Source organism: Cibotium barometz, chromosome 6, assembly GCF_041138505.1.
Source record: "Cibotium barometz isolate CiBa-2024 chromosome 6, ASM4113850v1, whole genome shotgun sequence".
Lineage (NCBI taxonomy): Eukaryota > Viridiplantae > Streptophyta > Polypodiopsida > Cyatheales > Cibotiaceae > Cibotium > Cibotium barometz.
This window is the reverse complement of record NC_141051.1, coordinates 54,323,260-54,347,789: the sequence shown is the minus strand read 5'-3', so window position 1 is coordinate 54,347,789 and position 24,530 is coordinate 54,323,260. Positions and strand designations below refer to the sequence as shown.

The following is a 24,530-nucleotide window of genomic DNA, read 5'->3' as shown; positions in this document are numbered from 1 at the left end:
ATATATTACTTGAACAGGCACAAGCTGGTGATGATTCACCCGCCGCCACTGCAGAGGGTGGACGTGAGCACTACTCATCGGACATTCCGACCGATGTGAGCTCATCTGAGCATGGAGGGAGCACCGAGCCATCATCTGGGTCTGAGTAGTTCTCAAACTTATAGTATCACATTCCATATTGAGGATGTGGTTGTATATATATTTTTGTAAACTGAAGCCATGGGCTACTTCGAGATATGGACTCCCTTGTATATATGTGTGAAATTTTGATAGTAATATTGAATCGTGAATCGATAGTATTACATTCATGTCTGTCTTGAATCATGTATTGACAATGTATGCATTCATGTCGTTCTTGTCTTAATCTTCCTCGTGGATATGTTCTTCGTGGATGGTCTAATGCACCAAAAAAAAAATCCAGAGAGTGTTATTAGGTGCTGGAATGCTGGAACAGCATTCAGGCACCAAATAGCACTCTCTAGATTTTTTTTTGGCTCTCTGTTCGCGTGTATAAACGCGTCAGAACTGCTAAAAGTCGCGTGTATACGCGAAAAATCTGTAAAATACGCGTGTATACACGCGTCAAATCTGACAAATACGCGTGTATAAGCGCATCTAAAGTAACAAAATGCATGTATAGATGCTTGTATCAACGCGTCTAAATGCATCAAAATGCATGTATACGCCCGTGTATGAGCGCGTCTGAACAGTCCTATACACGCGCTTTTACACGCATGTCTCTGGCCGCGATGATACACGCCCTGATACACGGGCCCGCTACTTTTTTTCACAAGTCATTTTTAGCGGCTAGGAGCGCGGGTATGAGCCCGATCCCTTGTAGTGATAATCCTTTTAACAACAAGGTAACCAAACTTGAAAAAAAACACTCTCCAAAACCTTCCAAAAGATAAAAATAGTTTTTCCCATTTGATCTTCACCTCTTTCAAATCAAAGTTCACATATGTTTTTGCCTTAGTCCATAGGCTTCAAATCCACCATTTCCATGGCTTGTAACAACTGAATTTCATCATCCTCTCTCTCTCTCTTAGTGGTGCACATTGCACTTCTCCACTAAATTACTTCCTTCTTTTTGCTGCACATGTGGATGCTCGGTGGATTACTTCTCTACTTTATAAGTTTTAAAAGCTTATACAAGCTTAAAGATTTATATGTTTTATAAAGGTCAACTTGTAATTTTTTCTTACTAAGCTTATTATTATTTTTAATTCCAGCCCACCAAAACATTTTAGCGTATGCACTTATCTTCCTTGGTAGTAAATTTCAAAAATTTGTAGAGCTACTTTTGGGTCCCAAAATCCATATTTTTACATAAAAACTGCTATTTTTGAGCTCAAAGAGCCCTAAAATTACCATAGCAATTCACAAAAAAAAAATTAAAAGGTTATTAAGCCTTAGTGAGCAATTGGGAAACTTTTCATCCACTTAACTAAGACGAATTAAACTTCTTCACTTTAAATCAATGGATTTGGGTCAATCAAGCCACCAATAGATGACACCAACAATGAAATTGCTCTTTTTTGAGATTGTCGATTCTCTAACTCCCCAATACTTCCACAACGGACCTTTGAAGATCAAATTAATCTCCTTGAGAAATTACTCTAAGATGAGGAGAAAACAACAAGAAGAGGAAATATTTATCACATATATTTCGTGAAGTACAAATGCCACACCATTGAAGAAGCTGAATGGCTCCTTGATCATGCCCTCACTTCCCATCCATCCTTAATTATACCTTTTCTTCATACTTGCTCATGATTATTTTAGATTTTGTGACAAAATTGAGGACAATTGATTCCTACCCTTAGAGCATGTTATGAGGAGTAAATTTATGGGATTTAATATTTTCATGTTTCTCATTATTTATGAATTCTCATAGATGACTTTAGATTGGGATGCTTTTCTAAATCCAGCCAATTGTAGCATACTTTACGCATACACAAGTGATTATGTGCATGCATGAGAGTATAGGTTGCATCATCTTGATTTATTCATTTTTGTATTTTTTATCAATTAATTCATTAATTGATTGGCATAGTTTATGTCAATGTAGATCATTAGGTTAGATAATGGAGGCACGATGGTGGTGGTCAAGAAGATTTTGAGACACTCGCCTTTGGGTATCGATAGATTATTTTTTGATTTTGTGCAATGCCGATTGTGGCGAGCATCCATATTTATTGACACAATAAATATATTTATTTGGACATGTGAAAGCTCCCTTATGCATATTTAATTCTACAAAAGATGTACACACTCATATGGTTTGATGTTTATACCTCTTTTGAGTAGTTTGGCCTTGCACGTTAATAAAGGAAGCTATTTTTGTTGAAGTTGACATCTTTGTTAAAGTGGAAATTATTTTGAGCTCCACAAGTTATTTCAAGTAATATAATTAAAATACAATAAGAGAAAGCGTGGTCTCACTATTGTGTGGGGGAAAAGTGGATCCAATCTTGTGTTATATGTAAATTTTAGACTGTCATGTTAATTCTTATTTTGTAATTTATTACGGGTCATTGTTATCCAACAAACTGTGTACACCCCCATTTGATCTAGCATAGATGGGACAACTACCATTATATGCCACACCACCTCTTGGTGAGACTTCATCTTCTTTTGGCTTTCATATGCTATTGTGTGGATTGTAGGGGTCTTGTTTACATATTGGCCATGTTTCTACTGACTACAAGTTTGAGAGAGCATTTTGTGTAGATGATCCACCACACCTTGGACCTCGACGACATGAATTTTTACACTTTCTTACTCCTCATCTCATGTTGATAAAACGTTTAAGAATTGTTTTTAATCATATTACTTGTTTAACATGTAGGTTACATCACATAGTCGAGCAACAGTGTGGGGGTCCTAGTCACGATAACTCATACTTCTCCCATGATGAGATGAGGTGTCGAGACATCCTACCACTCGAGGGCATGTTACGATAATCCAAGCATATGATATCCGAGGAAAAACTAAGGGGTATAATTTATCCTAAAGGATAATATTCAAGGGTCTTCCAAAAGTCTTGGGCTATTTTAGACCCAAAAAATGGGGAGTTTTCTAATATATTAGCTCAAGGTAGCATTTTTGGGTAAATTTTAGAGAAAAAATCCCCAAATTCACACTAAAAAAGAGCATATCTACTAAAAATTTTAAAACATTTTCCAAAGTTTCCTACAGACTCTACCTTCTATCAAAGAAAGATTTGCCAACCCATCTCTACTTTGACCATAGGATATGAACCTTATTTTTAACCCTGATGAGATCATCTACGAACACAAAGTTGCTACAAGATCTTGTTGCCGGTGAGTTTTTGCTATGACATTCGGTCTAGGCTTCTTATGATCATAGATCAACAGGTGGGATAGAAAGCACATGATCTTCCGTCTCATTGGGAGGAGCTCAGACATTGGGGATGTCTCTTTTCGTTCGGGCTTCTTATGACCATAGACCAATAGGTGGCGTGATAGCACATGATCTTTCATCTAATTGGGAGGAGTTTAGTCATTGGGGATGCCATTTTACTATAGCATCATTCATGATTCAGTGTGCACGTCTAAAACATACCCATAGTCTATTCCATGATCTATGTACAAAATTTCTCAAAACTTGCAGCAAAATCACATCATACTTCAGAAAACAAAGAGATTTCAATAAACCATAATCGTTGACAATCAAAAGTAACAATAATAATCACCAGTACAAAGTCTCAAAATCAGAGAGAGAATCACCAACAAAAAAAAATCTAGCCAACAGAGCTTTCCTCCGACCCTCATCCACCCAACCACCACGTTGGACATCGCGGCTATCCTAGGCATGCCACTTCTAAATCTCGTCCACTCTAGGTTCTACCAAATGGCACCCAGAGGGCGTAAATCACATTCTCTGTCTAGCGTTCCGTGTCTAAGGATGGTCGGCCCGAATCTCAAAATCTCTCTCTCTCTCTCTCTCTCTCTATCGATCTTACACAGAAATCACCTCAAGACTCTCGAAGAAGCAAAAAAAAAAAGCCCACGAGAATTAGTAGATTATCATGCACAAAAATGTTAAAGATAGAAATCCCTTCTAAATACACTAGAGAGTGGTGTCGGACTCGTTTCGCGAAGAATACCGGTCACCCCGTGCGGAATCTTCCAGTTATCTGAACACGGACTTTTTTCTTCTTGTGATGAACTAACTTTATTTAACTGGTCTCTCTGACAAATAAATTTATCTACCCCCTCATGCGAGGCCGTTACTGAAAATTAAGGGTCAATTTGGTGTCCGGGCGCTGTTTCGCACGCTTGTTGCGGTTATATTTACTATGTAAACCCCCATATTAGTTTCCTTTAGGCTAAACTACTCACTTTGACCCTCTTATACATTATCTAACATGGTTAAGTATAGAATAGAAATCAGTTACAAATGACACCACAAAACATGTATAAAAAGTCCAAAAAGTGACCAAAAATCGACATATCTAAAATTACTAAATTTGTGACCAAACTTAATCTTTTATGTCCTCTAAGTATTTCCTACTTTTTAACATTAAATATAGATGCTACAAATTGCCAAGTCAAATGGACCCAAAATTACGTACATATGAGTACGTTACAACGTCATGGTTTATACATTCTCAGGACCTATATGGACCCACAAGAGGTGTAGTGACACGGATGATATTTTGTGGTTCTTTATGTTCTTAGGGAGTATGGCAGTAGCTTAGTCATCATGTGATCATGTACATGGGATATGCTCTAAGGGAGCAAGGGAGCATCCATTATTGAGAGAGTGCACACATTTAGTAGTATGGTCTCGTGTGGAGAACGCACTTTCATAGATGGTCACCCTTATACACATGCGAACATAGTAAGATTGATAAATATTACCAGGGGAAAGTTAGTACAACCAACTTGTATTTTTAAGGAGCATATTGGCAGCACTAAGCAATACATGTCAACGTGGGTTTCTAGCTATATAGTAATCATACTACTAGAAGTTTACAAGATCAGGAGGAGTTGTTGGTGGACTACACATTTTATAGACCCACTCCCTTGCTCGATCGTATATGTGAGCAGGCAAGATCAGCATTAGATGTTTCATTGAGATGTCACATGAGGGCCAGGTAATTGTAGATGATTATAATCATATTATTTTGTACTTATATACTATTGTACTCAGATGATTTACTTTTGTGTTGAAATGTGCAAATTAAACTAAAGCTTGGGTCATTTGGTTGAGTGTGTAAACACACCCTAGAGGTGAAAAATATTCTGGAAAGATAATAATGCCACATAATATATTGGGTGAATGGTGAGAGACACACAAAAGAACGTGGGAAAGGAATTGCAACATGGCATGATGATGTGTAAAGGAGATTGGGTCAATAGCTATCTATATTAGAAGCCCTTCATAGTATGGTTGATAACATATGCAATAGAACTTGTGTTTAGTGTGCTACTCTCTCTCTCTCTCTCTCTAGCCATGGAGTTCTTGGTGTGGTTCAACCCACCATAATTTATGCTTAATCTATGTTGCACAACACAATGATCAATCCCATATTAGGATTATCAGAGCTAGGATGGGCTCTTGATTATGGTGCATATCTATGTATAGTTTTCCTCTTTATGAGGTTATTTCATTATGATTTTTCAACTCTTATTATAAAAACAAATTTAAGCACACTCATTATCATTAGTATTGCATTTGAGAGAGATTAATACTGGGGAGATTTGAAGTTGCCATTATCAAGTTTGAATGAGGTTTGGCATCAAGAAGGATGCAAATGAAGTCTTAAGAAGGTACTTTGTGAAGTTTTTACCTCAGATGTTTTTGGTGTTTATGAGCATAGATGGTGCTCATATGTTTTTAGATCATTATAAGAATTCTCTATGTGAGAAGGGTTGATATACGGTAAGATTAATGAATCGTACAACCGTTGCATTGTGGCAAAGACTACGCGTGGAAGGTATGCTAGTGGGTCTAGGCATCGCACGGCAAGTGGTAATGGGCTGATTTTTCATCTCATGTTGGAGTGAATCAGAATGGCAAAAATCATTTGGTTTTCTCATAAATGATGTGCAAAGGTGGTGGAAGAACTTGGCTTTCACAACGTTTTATGCACCTTGGGTTTCTTGCGGCGAGAAATCCATGAAGAAAGCACCCTTGATGCATGCAATGAATGGAAAGTATGTATACTATGAAGCTCATAAGTAAGCTTATGCCGAAGAACTTTGGGGTGTAGAGCAGGTAAAGAGCCAGTCTAGCCAAGTCTGAAGGCAAAGCAAGTGTAGCAAAAGGAGCTGCACAGGGGTCTCACAAGAGGTCGTGCCATGCCGATGTGCAACATAACCTCATTGAAGGAGATTTACATCAGAGTGGTAGTGAAGAGAAGAGATAATATTGAAATCTTTGGCTATATTCAAGATGAGAAGCAAGGGCATTGCTGAGAATGCCAAGCTCAGAGAGTAGTAGCTATGGTGATGAAGAATGTGTGCAAAGATTCAAAGAAGCTAGAGCTACGCATCAACTGCTCCAATAGCATGGTCACACTATAACATCTTGAAGAGAAGTAGAAGGAACTCAAATGAGAGATAGTGACACCCCCAGTGAAAAGCCTCAGAAAGAGTGGAGGAGATGATATTGTGAAGGTTGCCCCATGAAAGCTTGATTAAAGTTTAGCTCGAAGTCAGCAACACAAGGCATGAGACATGGAAATCTAAGAGTGACACAAAATGTGCAACATGAGCATTATAAAGGCTATTAGTGTGAGAAGAGAGGTATAGCTATGAGAACTTAAAGCTCTTACTATGACATTTGAAGCCACAATTGTAGAGACAATGAGCTTCTAGCTATGGTGCCTTGTAGGAGAAGCACATGAATATTGGCAAAAAAGACCTTATGGTGTGGGTCCCGAGCGACAGACCTTCAATATCAAACAGATGCATGATGATGTCTAATGCAAAGCAATCAACACGCATAAAGACACCTAACATAGAATGTAGCCTAGCAAGCAAAGAAGATTTTATTCTCTTCCTTAAAATTTTAAAAGACCCTTAGTGCACACTGCACATAAGGGTGGTTTCACACTCAAGATGTCACTATCTTTGAGTGTTTTTCGGATGGTGTTAAACGCGAGTTGTGTTTTTTCACAATAAGATGATGTCCCCTATGTAGCCCTGAAATAATAGGTAAATATCGGCTTCACAAAAGTCGTGTTGTTTGTGACTATATTGTGCGGGTGCCCTACCCTTCACTTAATGCGTAAAAAGGATTGTAATCTCACCCTATTTATGAGGATCTTCTCCCTTAGCATGGGGAGCTCAAAATGTTTGTAATGTGGTGTGCATTGAGTTGTGCACACATGGGCAATTCACTTTATGGATTGATTCCTTTTCTCAGGCACATGGGTGTCTAAAAAGCACTTGGGTGGTTCTACACAAGCAAAATGATGCTCTAAAGGGACTTGAGGTGTCTAGGTTGGCTAGACACATGCACACACACCTGTTGAACACTCCAATTTGCATTGAGGGGAGTATTGAGATTAACAATACCAAATCGTTGAGGGTGAGAGGTGAGTTGGTCAAATTGGTTGGAGAGATGCAAATTAGTTCACACACCTAAGTTTACAATAATGAGGGGTGTGCAAATGTGCAATATAAACTAAAGCTTGGGTTATTTTGTTGAGTGTGCGAACGCACCCTAGAGGTGCAAGATATTGTGGAAAGATAAGAATGCTACATAATATATTGGGTGAATGGTGAGAGCTACATAAAATAATGTGGAAAAGGAATTACCACGTGGAATGATGATGTGTAAAGGAGGTTGGGTCAATGGCTATCTATATTAGAACCCTTTTATTGTATGGTTGACAACCTGTGCAATAGAACTTGTGTTGCGTGTGCTACTTTCTCTCTCTCTCTAGCCTGCATGGAGTTATTGCTATGGTTTAACCCACCATAGTTTATGCTTAATCTATGTTGCACAACACCATGATCAAACCATGATCAATCCCATATTAGGACTTTCAACATTTTGCACTCAAGTAATTATTCTCAATTATTTATGCTCAGATATTTTGTAAAAGGAAAGAGCATGTTTCTATTCATGTGCGAAGTGAATGTTTATGAGCTACCTTAGTCATGTGTAGATAATGTGTGTGAGCGAGCGAGCGAGAGAGAGAGAGAGAGAGAGAGAGAGAGAGAAATAATGTTGATTTTTTTTAAAGTTTAGGAAACAAACAGTATTGATGAAGTAGCCTATAAGAGATCTTGACCCTCATCTTCAACCACATATTTTGCAATTGCCACCAAATATGCCAAACTCATAAGAGATAGGGATTCATCCATTATGAAAATCTAAAATGTCTGAGATCATGTACTTATAACTCAAAATATGATAACACCTCGTGAGATAATGTGGCCATGAATATGTTGTGAAATATATTTGACAATATATTAGATGGTGTAAGTGGGCAGAAAGAAAGAGAATGTGATCAACAAAGCCACCATGGTAACATAACTCTAAAGTGTTAGAGATCACTTATACTAATAACTCAAAATATGATGACACTTGGTGGGATAACACTACTGTCAATATGTTGTGTGATATATTTGAGAACAATTGTGAAATATATAACAAACTTAGATAGATTGAGTGGGAAAAAATAAAGAGAACATGATCAACATAGCCACCATAACAATTTAATGAAGGAAGCCTCAAATCGAATTTTTAAAAATGCAAAATTGTTGAGGCTTTCCACAAGATTTCTCATTCTAAATCTATAAACACAACATGAATGCACTAGTAACTTAGTGTGATGCACTAATAGAAATGTCTTTCATTATCTTCTTCATAATTATAAAATATGAGAGTATAATTTATATTATCTTCTTTGTGAAAACATGCTAAAAATTTCCAAATGTGAAAATTGAGTGTCTTCTTTGTAGATTCCTATCGACAAAATTATTGCCAAAAGACAATGTCACCAAAGTCAAGATCCGAGGCAAAGTCTATGCTATCTGAATCAGGCATAGAATACAAGTGTATTTACGCATGCATCAATGATTGTATCTTGTATAGAGGAGAATATACAAAAATCATGCATGGTCCTAAGTGCAATGATCTGAGGTTTAAAGAGGGGTTTGCAAAGGTCAATGTGCCAAGAAAAGTCCTATGACATTTCCCTCTTAAACTTCTAAAATTTATGCTTGGATGCCCATCGCTTGCAAAATATATGGAGTGGCTTGCAAATTCTTGCAAATTGTGAAGCATTTCAACAATTGAATGAGAATGGCCAGTCTTCAAAGACTTGGACTAGCACTTGATAGGATCAACCCTTTGTCTATATAGTCATCCAAATGGTTAACTTGACATGTTGTATTCATCAACTATAATATTCTACCTTTCATGTGGTTATAAAAAATTATTAGTCTTTTAATTCTCGATTGGTAATTTTTATAAGGGATCTTTTCTCCCTTTATTTATTAGGATGTATAATGGTCCAAGATTAACGTGTCTATATTCATGACAACTTAGGAAAGCACCAAGTATCAAACATGAATATTTGGCACCTCTAATGGAAGAGCTCACTTTGGTGGGGTTTCAAGATGCAATAAAGATCTAGATCAGAAGAGCATCAAAACTTCCTTCTATGAGGCATACTTACATCGACCATTCATGAGTATCCTAGCTTTTCACTATGTTCAGGTACAGAGTGTAACATATACCCGCCTACATATATAAAGTGATTGTCTCACTTATCATTGCTTGATAATCAAGAAAAATATAGATGGCATGTATTGATGAAGTAGTCTATACGAGATCCTCACCCTCAGCATAGACCACGTAATTTGCGATTGCCACTAGAATATCCCAATCTCATAAGAGATAGGGATCCCATCGGTTATCAAAATCTAAATGTCAGAGATCATGTACTTATAACTCAAAATATGATGACATGTGGTGAGACAACGTGGTCATGAATATGTTGTGAAATATATTTGACAATATCTTAGATGGACTGAGTGGGCAAAAATAAAGAGAACATGATCAACATAGCCACCATGGTAACATAACTCTAAAGTGTTAGAGATCACTTATACTGATAACTCAAAATATGATGACACCTGGTGGGATAACACGCTATCAATATTTTATGTGATATATTTGACAACGATCGTGAAACATATAACAAACTCGGATGGACCGAGTGGGCAAAAATAAAGAGAACATGATCAACATATCCACCATAACGATTTAATGAAGGAAGCCTCAAATCCAAATTTTAAAATGCAAAAGTATTGAGGCTTTCCACAAACTTGCTCATTCTAAATCTATAAACTCAACATGGATGGACCAGTAACTTAGTGTGACCGCACTACTAGAGAATGCCTTTTATTCTCTTCTCCATAATTATAAAATATAAGAGTATACTAATTTATATTATCTTCTTTGTTAAAACATGCTAAGAATTTACAAATGTGAAAATTGAGTGTCTTTTTGTAGATTCCTATGGACAAGATTATTGCGAAAAAATAATATCTTCTTTGTTAAAACATGCTAAGAATTTACAAATGTGACTTTATATTATCTTCTTTTTTAAAACATGCTAAGGATTTATAAATGTGAAAATTGAGTGTCTTTTTTGTAGATTCCTATCGACAAGATTATTGCCAAAAAATAATATGTCACCAAAGTCAAGATCCGAGGCAAAGTTTATGCTACCTGAATCGGGCATAGAATACAAGTGTATTCAAGCATACATCAATGATTGTATCTTGTATAGAGGAGAATTTACAAAAATCATTCATGGTCCAAAATGCAATGATCTGAGGTTTAAAGAGAGGTGTACAAAGATCATTGTGCCAAGAAAAGTCCTACGACATTTCCCTCTAAAACTTCTTCTCAAATTTATGCTTGGATGCCCATCGCTTGCAAAATATATGGACCGGCATGCAAAAAATCAAAGCATGCAAATCCTTGCAAATTGTGCAGCATTTCAACAATTGAATGAGAATGGCCACTCTTCAAAAACTTGGACTAGCACTTGATAGGATGAACACTTTGTCTATACAATCATCTAAATGGTCAACTTGGCATGTTGTATTCATCAACTATAATATTCTACCTTTCATGGTGATAAAAAATTATTAGTCTTTTGATTCTTGATTGGTAATTTTTATGAGGGATCTTTTTTTTCTTTATTTATTAGGATGTATAATGGTCCAAGATTAACTTGTCTATATTCATGAAAGGTGTATCGAACTTGAATATTTGGCACCTCTTACTAATAAAGAGATCACTTTGGTGGGGTTTCAAGATGCACTAAAGATCTAGATCAGACGAGCATCAAATCTTCCTTCTATGAGGCAAACTTACATGGACCATTTATGAGTATCCTAGCTTTTCACTATGTTCAGGTATGGAGTGTAACAGGTAATCAAGCAAAACATGGATGTCATGTCTTGCTACAAAAGGCAATCAAGCTTGTCCTCTTGTGGTTCTTAATGGTGTGAGAACTTAAAAGGTGTGTATATCCCTCTAAAACTTGCTCTGTTATGTTTTCATAGGAAATAGATGGATGGATTTTTCTCTATTATGTTTTCAACTGATGATTGTTATAAAATATCAATGAACTTAGTATTGAATATGCTATCTTAGCATGTTAGGTTCAAAAATTAAAATTCTCCCCCTTATAATTTAATTTGATGCTAAAAATGGGACTTAATACTCTCTCTCTCACTCTCTCTCCAATCTTGTTACTTTCATAAAAATAAGACATTTTTTAATACATATGTTATTTTCAATAGCATGACATATTAAAATCATGTTTACTACTAAGACTGTATGTGGCGTGTGATAGTCATGCATGAAAAACCTAAGATCGTCATTTTTTTATACATATGTTATTTTCAATAGCATGACATATTAAAATCATGTTTACTACTAAGACTGTATGTGGCGTGTGATAGTCATGCATGAAAAACCTAAGATCGTCACTAACAATTTCTCAGGCCAAACGTTTTTCAAAATTTGAGTGCCAATTCACTAACGAATGGAGTTATACAGCTTGCTTGCGGATATTTGTTACCTCAAAAGTCCAAAAAACATGAGTATTTTTTGTGTGAATTTCTATGAATTTCTCAAGAAATTGATGGTCATGAAAAACCTTGCTTTTTCATGCCAAACATTTTCTATATTTTTGCATCAAAATCACTTGTACGGAGTTTGGATGATCAATTTAGTTATGTGGACTCCTCAATATCCTCAATTAATGGAAATATTTTGGTGTTTTTCCACTCATGAAAAACTCAAATTTTTGTGATCTCGTAAAAAACTCTGGTTTTTCACATTGGAATCGTTTTTGGATAACAAGATAAGATTTTCATGATAGGAATTTTCTATTTTCATATAAGCAATCCCACAATTTATGATGTGATTTTTATTACTTTTAACATGAAAATCTTTGGTTTTCTATGTCCATAAAAAACTCATCAATGTGAAATACTAGGGGTGAGGTCTCCATAATCAATGCACCAAATCCCCTCCTATTTATCTTTAAATAACATCATATTAAAGAATTTAGAAAAATTCCAATTTTCTGTGACGGTCCCAAATCGTACCATATCTTAATTGTACCACTTAATCCAAGAAAACATTAAAACTCACTTAACCATGCTATTTCTACATAGCAATACTATCAAATCAACCTTCTCAAATAGCAAACAAGCATGCATGCCATATCCAAGATTCTTATCACATAAGCAAAGAATCATATAATCTCAAACAAACATTCACATAATATAAATCTTTATCAATTAAAGCATAGGATCTCATTCAATCAACCATGTATGTGTCTCTCTCTCAAAGATTCCATCATCACACCTTGAATAGGTCAAATCTTACTTTGTTATCAAATTTTAATTTGCATGTCTATCTACACACTTAAAAGCTTTCTTTGAGTATACTAACTAATTGAAAACTCAAGCTTGAATTTTCACTTGATTTTAACACTTACAATTTTTGCTGCTTGAAAAACTTCTGAAAACTTGCTGGAATTTATTACTAAAACCTGTAGTATCCAAAACTTAAGATTATCTTTAATCATAACTTGGTTAATATCGAAGCTATGTTACATTCTCTCCCCGTTGTTAAGAAATCGTTATCCTTGACGATAAAAACATCTTATTCTCAATCATTAGCCTTTCAGAAATAGTTTTTTTCTTATTCAACTATTATACTTGATATAGTACTTGAGAATTTGTATACCTTTGACTTTCAAGAAAAGTATATCTTCGTCCTAAGATTTCTTCAAGTAACCTTGGGACGAACGACTTGCTTGTCTAAGATCTTTACTTGATATAAAAGCTCTTAACTTGATTCTTACTCAGTATTCACTGCATCTATTAGACTTTCAATACTATAGCATTCTTTTCTATGAGTATTGTGCTTTCTTTCATTCATATCACAGCAGATAGATCTTATCTTGGATAAACGATTTTATATGTTAAGCTAGTCATGTACACACTAGAGTTTAATAAGCCTCCTAAACTATGGAGTGAGAGTATTCCAATCTTAATTCTATAAAATTTAACTCCAAATAAGAACTAGATAGATCTTGAGGCATTACACAAAGTATCTTGATCTTGTAAATCAATCACTATCCATGTCATAAACAAGCCTTCTTGGAATCACAACTTAATAAACAATAATAAATCTGACGAAAAACATTATCATCATATCCTTGTAAACTTCAAGGTAATCAATTAATTTGCAAACTCTTATATTCACTTTGCTTGTAGCTTTAGATTTAGTCAAATTTCATCCACAAGAGAGCGATCCTCTATTCTTTCTTCAATTAAGAAGCTTAGAAAGCAACACTTTCAAGCTTTACGAACAAATGTGGTTACATAATCTTTCTATTGTGATGGACTTGCAACCTCCACAATAGATATAGATTTTCCAACCTACACTTATTAACTTCACAATGATAACTTACTATTTAATAAGCAAATATTATACTACATGAAATACTTTTCTTTGTTTGCTACAAAGTAGACATCATTCTAAATTCTACATCACATCTTTGACCCTATAAGTAATAATCTTTACTATCATCTCCAATCATGCAATATCGTATCTTCCCAAAGTAATACTTTGGCCTTTCTAAGCACTAACCAATCTATTCTAATATGGCATCATATCTTCCCAAAGGCAACACACAGAAATCAACTTTCAACTTGAGGTCACCTATGATGAAAGGCATATTCTTGACATACTCGTTACATGTCTATTTCTTTCCCAAAGCAAGCTCTACCATAAGATTCTTTTGATAAGATCCAGTTAATCTTAACTATTTTACCACGTTGGGTGATTGAGAACTATAAGTGCTTCTCGATTCAATCAACACTTGAAATATATTATTCGTTATCTTGATAGGAATTTTAATAATTGAAGCTTAGTTTTCAGTCTTATCTATTTGAACAACGGCATGGACATGTGTATATTCTTCAATCTTCTCAACCACAATTTGCAATAACTTTTCTTGTCTCCACGAGCATTGACATTACTTGAAAATGCACATACATTCTCTTACATACTCTTCCTTGTTTTCTAATCTCTTGCAGTTGATCTCTCACACACCTCACGTGATGCTGGCTTGTTTTTGCACTCATTAGTTCTATGACCCTTTTCTAAACAACAGAAAAATAGGTGTTCACCTCGCGCCTTTTTTAGCATCTCTCGAGATAAATATATGTAGTAATGGTTACCATTCTTCTTCTTGCCCATTTGCATTCTCATATTTTGCATAAAATTTTCCTTCTCATCATAAAATGGATTTGTGAGCCATCTTGTGACTATACAAAAAAATTTACAAAAGCTTTTTCAAAGAAAAGAAATCTCGTTGTATCACAAAAATAAAAAATAATATGAGTCACCTAAGATCCTGCAACATTCGCAATTAAGTGTAGATTGCCCAATCTAGCTCTGATACCAACTATGACGGTCCAAAATTGTACCACTTAATCTAAGAAAACATTAAAACTCACTTAACCGTGCTATTGCGACATAGTAATACAATCAAATAAACCTTCTCAAATAGCAAACAAGCATGCATGCCATATCCAAGATTCTTATCACATACGCAAAGAATCAGATAATCTCAAACAAACATTCGCATAATATAAATCTCTATCAATTAAAGTAGAGCATCTCAATCAATCAACCATGTATGTGTCTATCTCAAAGATTCTGTCATCATCACCATGCTCGATAACATAGTTTATCTCATAATGACAAAAATCCAGCCAATCTAGGGCTTTCTCTGATGCCCATCCACCCAACCTCCACATTGGACATCGCGGCTATCCCGGGTATGCCTCTTTTTGAATCTTGTCCTCTGTGGGTTCTACCACATGGCTCCCAGAGGGCATAAATCTCATTCTCTATCCGGCGTTCCGTGTCTAAGGATGGCCGGCCCGAATCTCAAAATCTCATGTCGAGTCTCATCATACACATGCGTAGTATCAATCAGTCATACACGTGCATATGAATAATTCATTTAAAAACAAAGTAATCATAACTCATACATATCATCTCACACTCATCTCTAGTCCATAATCTTTCAAGGCATGCATATTCAAATCAATCACAATCAATTTCAAGTATAAAACAAGCTTTTAATTTAAACAGTCTTTAACTTCTCTTTATCTTTTAAGTCACATGGAAATCTTTGTTTTTAACATAATCAATTATCATGTTCTAACGAGCAAGATCATCTCTAGTCATTATAGTTTACACATAACTATGCTTACACATTAGTCCATCCGGCCTATATAGACAAGGTAGTCAACCTTGATAGTGATTTCTAAGGCAAAGCCTGACAACTGGTCTCTTTGGGAGAGTAGTATCTTTCAATCTATTTGGAATTAGAGAAAAGTCAAAACTACAAAGTTTTAGGACTTCTAATGCTCTAAAAAACATATCTCACTGATGGTTCTCTAAAATGACTTCTAAGGTCTCTTTGAGAGTATTCAAAATGGCCAAAGTTGTGTTTCCAGCATAAAAGTGCCAAAAACAGCTAAGTGCCCCACTTTGCACTCGAATAACTTAAAAATAAAAGGGATTTGGCTTTTTATAGTCTCCTACACTCTTGAAGAGTTTCTTGTCCTCTAAAACTTTGTGTTTACCTCAACATCTGATTCTAAACGTACAAAAAGATAAAATCTTTGCAAAATAGCCCCTAATGAAGGTTATACCTAGAATATAGTCATAAACTAGTATAATATTCTATCTTCTAATTTTTTACTCCACCAAATGTGTTTATTCTGTGAGTCGTATAGACTAAGGAAATCATATATAATTAAGAAAGTTAAGAATTACTCATCGTTAAGCACGCCCTATATCCACTCGGATTCCCTCATATACACACTTATCGATTTATTTATTTAATATCAAAAGAGTTTAAAGCAAAATAATGAAAAGAGTGTTTGTGTACTTCCGCGATATATTTGCTGATGTCTTGATTGATTGGGAATCTATGTCTACTCTCCAGAAGTTGTGGAAGAGTTGTTTGAAGATTTGGCAAGCCTCTCAGATTTGTTGTCTCAGAGGGCTGCAATCTGCAGAGCAGGTATAACATCGGGCACAATTATCAGATAGTAGTCATGTGGGTACTTAAAATTACAAGAACATGTGCGGTCTACAACCCGTGCAAACGGAATCACCAAAATCAACTGTATGTGAAAGTCGGCACCAAAAATATGTCACCTTTTACTTTTTTATCAAATTTTAATTTGCATGTGCATCTACACATTTAAAATCTTCCTTTGAGCATTCTAACTAATTGAAAACGCAAAGTTGATTTTAACACTTAGAATTTTTGCTGTTGGAAAAACTTCTGAAAACCTTCTAGAATTCATTACTGAAACCTGTAGTATCCAAATTATCTTTAATCATAACTTGGTTAATCTCAGAGGTATGTTACATTTCCATTTTGCAAGAATGTAAGAAAGGAAATATGGTGAACCTTTTTAAGCTTTTGTAAAAACCCCCTCATGTGACATATCATTGGAAAGAGCTTAAAGATTAGGTTATAAATGCACATTCTCTGACAACTTTTGAGTTTGTATGCTTAAGACACACCAAAATGTAGATTGAAAAGAAGATCCCCAAAGTCTTGGGATTTTCCCAAACTCTCCAATATGGTAACATTATGCCCACATATAAATAACTATTTCTTATTATTAAAAATAACTTGTTTTGTTGTATTTAAGTGTGCCTATAGATATAGAAATTTTGAGCCTTTGCCTAGCTCACCTAAGCTCATGCAAACCTTGTATGAATTCTCAAAGATGTGGAGTAGGTCACGAAATTTATTTGGCCCACCACCAATAGGTCTATTGGTGGTGGGCCAAAGGCTAGATCTATGGGATTGGATAGGGCTACGTTGAGCTAACCCTTTGGATTTGGTCAAAATGGAAAGCAGGTGGCCGGGTGGACCTCAGAAGCGGGCACTTTCCAAAACAAAATAAATATGTCTTTTGGAGCAAGAAAAACAAGGGACTAGTAGTTTAGTCTGAGTGCCAATTCACTACCAAGGCAAAGCCTGACAACTGGTCTCTTTGGGAGAGTAGTATCTTTCAATCTATTTGGAATTAGAGAAAAGTCAAAACTACAAAGTTTTAGGACTTCTAATGCTCTAAAAAACATATCTCACTGATGGTTCTCTAAAATGACTTCTAAGGTCTCTTTGAGAGTATTCAAAATGGCCAAAGTTGTGTTTTCAGCATAAAAGTGCCAAAAATAGCTAAGTGTCCCACTTTGCACTCGAATAACTTAAAAATAAAAGGGATTTGGCTTTTTATAGTCTCCTACACTCTTGAAGAGTTTCTTGTCCTCTAAAACTTTGTGTTTACCTCAACATCTTATTCTAAACGTACAAAAAGATAAAATCTTTGCAAAATAGCCCCTAATGAATGTTATACCTAGAATATAGTCATAAACTAGTAAAATATTCTATCTTCTAATTCTTTACCCCACCAAATGTGTTTATTCTATGAGTCGTATAGACTAAGGAAATCATATATAATTAAGAAAGTTAAGAATTACTCATCGTTAAGCACGCCCTATATCCACTCAGATTCCCTCATATACACACTTATCGATTTATTTATTTAATATCAAAAGAATTTAAAGCAAAATAATAAAAAGAGTGTTTGTGTACTTCCCCGATATATTTGCTGATGTCTTGATTGATTGGGAATCTATGTCTACTCTCCAAAAGTTGTGGAAGAGTTATTTGAAGATTTGGCAAGCCTCTCAGAGATTTGTTGTCACAGGGCTGCAATCTGCAGAGCAGGTATAACATCACACATAGTTATCATATAGTAGTCATGTGGGTACTTAAAATTACTAGGACATGTGCGGTCTACAACCCGTGCAAACGGAATCACCACAATTAGTTGTATGTAAAAGTCGGCACTAAAAATATGTCACGTTTTACTTTTTTATCAAATTTTAATGTCCATCTACACATTTAAAATCTTCCTTTGAGTATACTAACTAATTGAAAACGCAAAGTTGAATTTTCACTTGATTTTAACACTTAGAATTTTTGCTGCTGGAAAAACTTCTGAAAACATGCTAGAATTCATTACTGAAACTTGTAGTATCCAAATTATCTTTAATCATAACTTGGTTAATCTCAGAGGTATGTTACAATTCCATTTTGCAAGAATGTAAGAAAGGAAATATGGTGAACCTTTTTAAGCTTTTGTAAAAACCCGCTCATGTGAAATATCATTGGAAAGAGCTTAAAGATTAGGTTATAAATGCACATTCTCTGACAACTTTTGAGTTTGTATGCTTAAGACACACCAAAATGTAGATTGAAAAGAAGATCCCCAAAGTCGGGATTTTCCCAAACTCTCCAATATGGTAACATTATGCCCACATATAAATAACTATTTCTTATTATTAAAAACACCTTGTTTTGTTGTATTTAAGTGTGCCTGTAGATATAGAAATTTTGAGCCTTTGCCTAGCTCACCTAAGCTCATGCAAACCTTGTATGAATGCTCAAAGATGTGGAGTAGGTCATGAAATTTATTTGGCCCACCACCAATAGGTCTATTGGTGGTGGGCCAAAGGCTAGATATATGGGATTGGATAGGGCTACGTTAAGCTAACCCTTTGGATTTGGTCAAAATGGAAAGCGGGTGGCCAGGTGGACCTCAGAAGCGGGTACTTTCCAAAACAAAATAAATATGTCTTTTAGAGCAAGAAAAACAAGGGACTAGTAGTTTAGTTGACAAATCATGAACAAGGATAGACACATTGCCTTCAAAATCAAGGAGTCATGACATCTTGTTGTGCCCAAAGGAGTTTCTCAATGTGTGACCTACTTGTTAAAATTATGAAAGGAATACACATAGAGAAATCATTTAAGGAGTCATGGCATCTTGTTGTGCGCCCAAAAGAGTTTCTCGATGTGACCTACTTGTGAAAAATATGAAAGGAACACACATGGAGAAATCATTTACCTTTCATGCATGGGGATTAAACAGGATAGAATAACAATACAAAATTGTGATATCATACTACGAATGATTCGCTCTACCCTTAGTATGACTCTATTGCCATACAGAGAGGGATATGAGTCTCATAGAGATTACCCACGAAAAAACTTGCAGAGCTGAAATTGGCCCTCAATGGTCTCCAATACAATGTCCCCTACATAATATAATATAGGTTTCTCTTCATTGTGAAGGATGTGTCAAGATGTGACACTACATCTTATTGTTGTGCATGCTTGCTGATATTCCCTAGCAGCTACCTTTTCTTCCAAATCAAATGGAAAGAGATGAAGTTAGCCTTACTCATGTATTATTTCCTTTTCTTGCTTCTTGGGCTCTTCACATGAACCAGTGCTTTGATACCATGCAAAGACTTTGGGAGAGAGAATGAGCCTGAGCATGTTACAAGCAAACACATGAACACACACACACACACAAATACAAAAGAGTAGACAAGCACACAAGAGAGATGGATGGATTATTTTTTTTCTATTATCTTCTCTTCTCTATAACCATAACATAATGAGATAAGATTACATATTATAAGGAAAAGTACTCTCCTACTATTGCAAAGGTCGTTCCATAAGTTGAACCTCGTTAAATGAGCTAGTGCTATTACTATGCCATAACTCTAGTACACCAAAGTGAATGTCACACATCTTGTAAACTTATTGGTGGCATATTGCCCATAATCTTAGCAACCCAACAAGTGGCGTAAGTGAGAAAGCTATCACCTTGGGGGCAGGTCATCAATCTCCACATCACTAGAAGTGGAGCTTGATATCTCAACAACACGAGGGAAAACAAGGTTTTTGCTAATAAGAAAAGTAATTAATGGCACTAATAATGAATCAAGGCTATGACACCATGTTGGTATTCACAAGATGACAACTCATTCTATGGTTGGTGGAAGATATCCATGACATGTAGGAGAAGATCTTGTAAAGAGAAAAAGAGAGAGAGAGAGAGTAAGAAACATAGAGAGAGATATGATAGCCAACAAGAGAGGGAGATTGCACATATTATATACTATGATAATACTTTCAGCATGTATAACACTTTATATATGCACAAAGGCCCTATCTTATGTTCTCTTAATAAGAGGGTATTCTAACCTAAAGTGTTTACACACCACTGGACACTTATAAGACTCTAAAATTTTAAATATAACTCCATAATCAATGCACCAGATCACTTGCTATTTTTCTTTCAAGTTATCTCAATACATTATAGTATTATGCCCACATAAAGGTACCTAATGTTTTTATAAAAAACACCTTGTGTTGTGTTTAGTTGTGCCTCTTTAGATCTAGCAATTTGGAGCCATTTCCTAGCTCACCTAACCTCATGCAAAGCTCATATGCATGCTGAAAGATGTGGAGAAGGTCAAGAAATTTACTTGGACCAAGTCTTGTGGGCCTTGGAGCCATAGAATGTTTTCTCTAATACCAATTTGAGAGTGAATTAATTGCTTTGATCTTTATACAAGAGTAGGTTTACATGTTTACCTTTTCTTAGCTCTCATTTTTTATGCTTCGATTTTAAATTTGTCTAGCCCCAAGGGCACACTTGGGCATGGACTCCAATTTTAAATTTGTCTGGCCCCAAGGGCACACTTGGGCATAGATTCCAATTTTAAATATGTGTGGACCATAGAGTTGGGGACCCTCTCCACCACCAAACAAAATCCCAAGAATTAGATACTTTTAAAAAACAAAATCTCATACTTGTAATTTGCTTTATTTATGTGCACCCAAACTCACGTTCTTATATACAAGTAACTTGAGGCCCTACAAGTATGCCCTCCATGTTGTCTCTGCCTACAAGTATGCCCTCCATTGTGTCATAGACAACGAGAGCTATGCCCTATATTATGAATGAGAGAGAGAGAGAGAGAGAGAGAGAATGTGGAGGTCTCCGTAGAGAGATTTGAAGCGAAAAACTTTAGATTAATTAATTGGCCATGTTAGATGAAGATTTTTTTTTTCGACTAGCCTTAGGCACAAGATCCTCCTATAGTTACTAATTTTTAACCGCCCTAGGCTATGCCGTTGAGGAAGCACCAAGGGGGGTTTTGAACCCAGGACCTCTTGGTCCTAGGCAAACACCTTCACCACTTGAGCTATCACCGCATTGGCATGTTAGATGACGATTGGTATATACACCAAGGCAAAATGTGTTCCACTATTGTTGTTTTTAGTGGCATTAGATAATGTAACACCAACTGTGTAGTTATCTTGAGTTTTCAAAGGCTTCTCATTGAGAAATGTAAAAATCTAAAAATAACAATTTCGTTCTTTATCATGAAAATGCACGTACTTGATTTTCAACATATTCTAACCTGAATTTAGCAAGAGAACACACATGTGGAAGTTTCCACTCAACGTGAAAAATACCATAGGCCCTCATAGGTTTTTAAGTCACTTAACTACTATGACCACACGCTGTATTTAAGAGTCTTGGACAACTAAGAGCGAGCTACGTTCAACAGTAAATCAAAGCAAACACTGCTCGTGTCTAGGCTACACGTTACAAAAATTGCTTGTTTGCAACCTTCATATCCATATACGCCGTATACATGGCTACGTTACATGGTTTTGGATCTAAGTATTACAGAGTGTTGTATCTTTGGCCGCAGCGGGGGCGATGTCGGGAGGGCAGTCATCATCATCGTCCCCCTCGACGTTGAGACGGAAGGCGGGAGATATCTGCATAGCCAGGAGCAACAAGAAGGGTTGGAAATTGGAGCAAGCTGTAGACATGGCAACACAGTGGGTATGAGAAAAATATTGACTGAGGCGTCAATGGGCTAATGTCTAGGAGAGACCGCGGTTGAGTAGCCGAAAACTGCGGCGGAGGTATAAGTAGAGGTCCGAGCTGGGGGCGGCGGGTGGCGGCGTGTGCAGACCCACGGCGGGAGTGCGCAGCGCCCCCGCCAGGGGGCGCCCCCCATGCGTCCGCCCTATGCCCTTACCACCCCCCACCCGGCTTTCCAGTTGTGTTATGTTTTCATAGCTTTCTGCAACATTGTGTCCCGTTGTCCTCGCCAGTCGCCGTCACCTTTTCTCCTGCGCACTCATGACGTTTTACTTTGAAGATTCTCTTTTACTTGAATGGATTTTTCGAAATTAAACCTTCCTCTTAGATTTCTAATGGGCCTAAATAGGGGCTTACAATGGTTGAAAAATCAAATTCATTAATTAGGTGATGGCTTTAAAAAAAACCTTGGATCACTATGGGTGGATCACGTTCCCGTTGGTCAACATCTCAGAGCGTTGAGGATCCAACGACGTTGGGTGTTTTGACATATTATGATCCCATTTTTTGTTTTTTTAATACCTTGATGATATGGGTCTTCTCACATGATTTTTGATAAAATCGTGGCTTTTTAAAAGTGCCGGCATGCTGTTTTTATTGTAACTTTATGTTGCTAACTTGTTTTCCTAAGGATTCCATCTATTGGATATGATTGTTTGTAATGTTTATGAGATCTAATTTTTTAAATGACCTTGATAGAAGTAATACTTGCATGGGTTCATGGTGAATTTGAGAGGCTCCTTTCAGATAATTTTTTCCTTATTGAAAGTGGCAGCAAGCTATTCTCATTGCAACTATATGTAGCAACTTGTTTTCCTAAGGATTCTATCTATTACATATATGAGTGTTTGTAATGATGATGAGATCTAATTTTTGGAATGACCTTGATAGAAGCAATGCATGCATGGGTTAATACTTCTATTATTGGTGAATTTGCGAGGATCTTTACGGCCAATTGGCACAAGGAAAGCTTTTCATGCCTGGGATTGCATTTAATGAGTGCCGTCGTTTCATGCTTGGGATTGCATTTACTAAGTGTCGTCGTTTCATGATTTTGTCTTGTTTCTTTTTTTTGTTTAGCTTAGAGTTGGAAGTGTGACTCATGAATGTGAGACGCATAGAACCATAGCCCAAAGAGTTAGATCCGAGAAGAGACATGGCCACATTCACATAAGGTTGTTTGTGCATAGCAAATGGACGCCATTATTATTCTCATCAAGGGATCACTTGATTTGCTTTGAGCACCAAGGTAACATGGTCTCTACTTGAGTAGAAATTTATTTTATCTTATTGCCTTCTCCCTACACTATCCAAGCTTTTTTTAGCCAAGTGTGTCACAATAGGAGAGGACATGGCCTCTTGTTCTCAACTTTTGTGGAGCCTCCCATAGCTTTGGTTGCAAGCAAAGGAGGTGACAATTAGGAGAACTACACATTTGGCCTAGTTCAAAAATTAACTAAACACATGATACAAGAAGATAAAGGATGCTCAGGGAATAACCTACTTTGTGTTCTAGAGGGACCAAAATCATCAACAAGTTCTTTGCAAGGTACACTCAAAGATATGTTTTTTTAAATTGTCAAATCTATTATTTATTTTACTATGCTTTCCAAACATCTTTACCCATCTATATCTTAGTTCTAAGACAATGTTGCAACTCAGAGGACGTGAGTAGGATTCTTCATCTCCCGCACCCATGGAGCCTTTCAAAGATCATGCCAATCTTTTACGTTTCAAAGCAAAATACAAGATCAATGCTGGTGACAACAATACAAATAGCTATTCTATATTGCATTGAGCCTTGTAGTTAGTGATCTTAAGAGAAAAAATGTTATTTAGCCAATTCTTTCTAGGCACACATGATGAAATAAAATTGTAAGTAGACAATCAATGGGGCCCCATGATAATTGAATGCTTAAGTTTATATTAAAATGACCAATGGGGGTAATCATTTAGTGTGTTTTGTGATATATCTAGCTCTATGGAAAGACTTTTGGCAATCATTGATCTTTTTCTTACATTGAGAATTTCATTTCATACATAGATTTTGCAAAACTTGAGGTGAAGTATAAGAGGCTCATATGGGTTATATTTAAAAAAATTTAAAAAATATTACTTGGAACTACTAAATATATG

The 24,530-nt window shown here is 36.0% G+C and overlaps 1 long non-coding RNA gene across 2 annotated transcripts; it reads right to left on the bottom strand.

The window, feature by feature from the left end:
- Positions 1–15,182: 15,182 nt before the first annotated feature.
- Positions 15,183–22,542, bottom strand: LOC147637873 (uncharacterized). Of its 2 annotated transcripts, XR_015266104.1 has the most exons (3): positions 19,881–22,542; positions 19,677–19,734; positions 15,183–18,350 (listed from the first exon to the last, which is right to left on the bottom strand). It is a non-coding gene; the product is annotated as an uncharacterized LOC147637873 (long non-coding RNA). The 2 variants fall into 2 exon arrangements; XR_015266103.1 differs by having other exon boundaries at positions 19,677–22,542.
- Positions 22,543–24,530: the final 1,988 nt, after the last annotated feature.